This window comes from Marmota marmota, unplaced genomic scaffold (genome assembly GCF_001458135.2).
Source record: "Marmota marmota marmota unplaced genomic scaffold, marMar, whole genome shotgun sequence".
NCBI lineage: Eukaryota > Metazoa > Chordata > Mammalia > Rodentia > Sciuridae > Marmota > Marmota marmota.
Genome location: NW_025999999.1, coordinates 8,550,156 through 8,554,631, shown reverse-complemented (window position 1 = coordinate 8,554,631; position 4,476 = coordinate 8,550,156).

The window sequence follows — 4,476 nt, the reverse complement described above, 5'->3', positions numbered from 1 at the left end:
CTCTCCTCCTCCTCCTCCCTCCCTCCCTCCCTCCCTCCTCCTCCTCCTCCTCCTCCTCCTCCTCCTCCTCCTCCTCTCTCTCTCTCTCTCTCTCTCTCTCTCTCTCTCTCTTTCTTTTTGTGGTGCTGGGGACTGAGCCCAGGGCCTTGTGCAGGCAAGGCAAGCGCTCTACCAACTGAGCTATATCCCCAATCCATTTTTTTTAATAGATAGTAATTTATTATAATAAAAATCAAAAGATGAGGTTGTGACTCAGTAGTAGAGTGCTTGCCTAGCATGTGTGAGGCACTGGGTTCGATCCTCAGCACCGTATATAAATAAATAAATAAATAAATAAATATCATAAACAACCAATAAAAATATTTTTTAAAAAAGCAAAAGGATAGGGCTGGGAAGGTAGCTCAGTGGTAAAGCGCCTGCCTAGCATCTAGCATGCATGAGGCCCTGAGTTCAATCTCCATCACCACATAAAAAATAAACAGCAACAATAAAAATGATATTTAAAAAAAAAAAGGATAATGATGTCCATCACATTCCACTGCCCTTGCTAACCCCCTGCCCCCTCCTTTTCATATATGAAAAATCGAATTGGGTGTCAACATGCTTTATATATAAACAGAGATATGAAAAATTGTGCTATATTTTTGTAATAAGAATTGTAATGCGAAAAAAAAACAAAGTACATGTATAAAGGCATGAATTGGCGTGAACATACTCTAGATACAAATATATGAAAAATTGTACTCTATATGTGTAATAAGAATTGTAATGCATTCTGCTGTCGTGTATTTAAAAAAAAATCAATAAAACTAAAAATTAGGGCTGGAGTTGTAGCTCAGCGGTTGAACATTCGCCTAGCACGAGCGAGGCCCTGGGTTCAATCCTCAGCACCACATAAAAACAAATAAATAAAGATATTTTTTTAAAAATAAATATACAGAAAGAAAAGATGCTGATATTTGATGAAAAAGTCTATGGGCACAGAGGTTGAGAAGGAGTACACCACCTGTAATGTACATGGTATTATCTGTTACATTGAGATCATACTATTTTTGTGATTTCAGAATAAGTAATACAACAAAGCACAAAATATTAAAAGGGCAGTTAGTTCAGAGTCTTGGATATAATTTGAAAAAACAATAAAGTGAAATAATTTTTATAACTGGAAAAAAATCAAAAGGAATATCAGTTAAAACCATGATCAATTTAGACAACACTGACATATTCTCCATTAAGTAGTCAACTCCATGAAGGCAGAGACTGTGTGACTGTTATTCACTGATGTAGCAAGAGCACTTAGCACCACACCAAGGCTGACATAGTGAGCAACCCCCCCCTTTTTTTTCTGTTCAGGGATTGAACTCAGGGGCACTCAACCACTGAGCCACATCCCCAGCTCTATTTTGTATTTTATTTAAAAACAGGATCTCATTGAATTGCTTACGGCATCATCATTGCTGACGCTGGCTTTGAACTTTCAATTCTCCTGTCTCAGCCTCCTGAGCCATTGGTATTACAAGGTATGCCCACTGCCACTGGCTCAGCAACCCTTTTTATATTTATTTTGAGATAAGGTCTCACTAAGCTGATTAAGGCCTTGATAAGTTGCTGAGACTCACCTCAAATTTGTGATCCTCCTTCCTCAGCCTCCCAAGTCAATGAGATTACAGGCATGCACCACCATAAGTAGACTTTTTCCTCTAAATTAAAAAAAAAAATTTTTTTTTGTAGTTGTAGATGGACAGAATGTTTTTATTTTATTTGTTTATTTTTATTTGGTGCTAAGGATTGAACCCAGTGCCTCACACATGCTAGGCCAGTGCTCTGTACAGCCCCAGCCCTCTCCTAATTTTTTGTTAAATTTTTTATTCTAATTTGTTATATATGACAGAGGAATGCATTACAATTCATATTATACATACAGAGCACAATTTTTCATATCTCTGGTTGTATACAAAGTATATTCATACCATTTGTGTCTTTATACATGTACTTTGGATAATGATGTCCATCTCATTCCACCATCATTTCTAACCCTATTCCCCTTCCCTTTCCCTCCTACCCCTCTGTCTTATCTAGAGTTTGTCTATTCTTCCCATGCTCCCCCTCCCTACCCCACCATGAATCAGCCTCCTTATATCAGAGAAAACACATGGCATTTGGTTTTTTGCCTCCCATAATTTTATAAGAGTGGTTTAGGGCTGGGATATAGCTTAGGGGTAGAGTGCTTGCCCAATAGCATGTGTGAGACCCTGGATTTGTTCCATCCCAAGCATTACACACACACAAAAAGTAGATTATATGTTAATAAATTAAGATGTTATTTTATTATCATAAATGTGAGTGAAACATATAGAGCTATATGCAGTAGTAACTGTTTATCAGAGATGGATGTTGCAATTTTTTTCTTACAACTTTTTCATTAACTTTTGATATTGTTTATATTTTGGGGGGCCTGTGTGTTTTTTTATGAAATCAAATTTATCAATCTTTTTATTGCATTTGGATTTAGAATCATAGATGGTTTGACTTTCCTTTCAACCCTGTTAAAGAGGACTTTATCGATATTTTCTTCTAGAGCCTATAAGGTTTATCCTTTTTTTAAAGGTAATTTGCTTTTTTTTGTTGTTGTTGTGCTGGGGATTGAACCCAGGGCCTTGTGCATACAAGGCAAGCACTCTACCAACTGAGCTATATCCCCAGCTTGCTTTTTTTTTTCTTTTTAGTATCTTTATTTTGTTTTATTTATTTTTTAATGTGGTGCTGAGGATCAAACCCAGTGCCTCACATGTGTGAGGCAAGCACTCTGCCACTGAGCCACAACCCCTAGCCCTGTGAGGTTTATTTATTTTTTTTTACAATTAAATTTCTAATCAATCTCAGCTTTAATCTTGCATATGATATGAGTTATGGCTGTTAACTCTCTTTTGAAAAGTATTTCAGAAATTCCACACTGCCTTGGATTTAGCAATTCACTTAAAATACTCACAAGACTCAGTAGCAGGTTATACCCAAGAAAGAGGTTTATTACAGCAAAGGATACAAAACAAAAGCAGCAGAAAACATACTGGCAGAGTCCAGAGGGGCAGATACACTTTCTGTGTCTTTCTTATCCAGGGCCATACAGAACATGCTTTCTTTGTAGCAGCCAATCATAAGGACACATGTGATATGTTTGAGTTTTAGGATCTCAGAATTTTATGAGGGCCTAGTCATATGGGAGACATATCCTGCTACCCAGCCAGCCTTAGCAACTAAAACTCAGGTCTCCAACACAAAACCAGGTGCATGTGCATCATAAATCTTGATGTTTGTACAAAGCAATTTGACAGACTGGCACAGCATGGTCTGTTGCTCCAGGTGCACACAAGCAAATCATCAATTACGGATATTAAAAAAAAAAAAAATGTTAAAGGCCATACTTCCAGAGGTTGACCAAAGGTCAATCATAGTTCAAAGTTCCCTGAACACAGAAAAGAATAAGTAACCAAACATGCTATTTTAACTCTTTTCTCACAAAATGATTAACCATTTTTCCTAAGCACTTTCATGAAAGAGTCTATCTTTGCCTCAGTGATTTGTCATCTTTAACATATACTGAAGTTCCATATGTACTTTTGTTACAGAGCTGGGGCCTTCCAGGAAACTGAGGCAGTGTAAAGGCCCCTTTCATGCCCTGATTCTTGTGATCAAGTCAGAAAGATTTCAGACATGTCACTTAGAATAACAGAAATGAGTTTATTGAAGGGATAGGAAAAGGCAAGGGGACACTCAGTGGAGAGAGTGGGTCCTCTCAGAGAGGGTTAGGATAATGTGCCCCTCCTGCAATTCAGTTTTTTTTTTTTTAATATTTTTTTAGTTGTAGATGGACACAATACCTTTATTTATTTTTATGTGGATTGAGGATTGAATCCAGTTCCTCATGTGTGCTAGGCAAGCGCTCTGCCTCTGAGCCACAATCCCAGCCCCTCTAACCATACATTTTTATGGATTTAATGGTTAAATGGACTATCCTCCTGGTTAATGGACAATCCTTATCTCCCAGAGTTTCAGGGTCTGGTCAAAAAAGTCTCTCTCTTCAGGGTAACTTGGATTCCTTTTATCAACATTATTTTGGGCCTGTATTTCTCCTGCAGTTTGCTGAAGAATGTGACATATCTTGTTCACTTAGGCCACTTAGGTCAGGCAGGGCTGCAGGCAAATTGCTTTTTGGAAAAGAAAGCATGTGGGAGTCAGCACAGTTGGCCCATTTTATAGAATTATTCTCTTAACCTCTTGTTCCCATCTTTCTAATCTGTCCCCTAACACTTTTATTCATTTCTGGGCTCTCTGGTTTGTCTGTTTATTCACACAGTAAGACACACAAGATTTTCATTAAGAAGGCCTTAATATTTGGTAGAGGTTGTCCATCTGTAGCTTTTGTTTTACAGTGTTTTCCTGGCTATTCTTTTTTTTTTTTTTTTTTTTTTTTTTTCC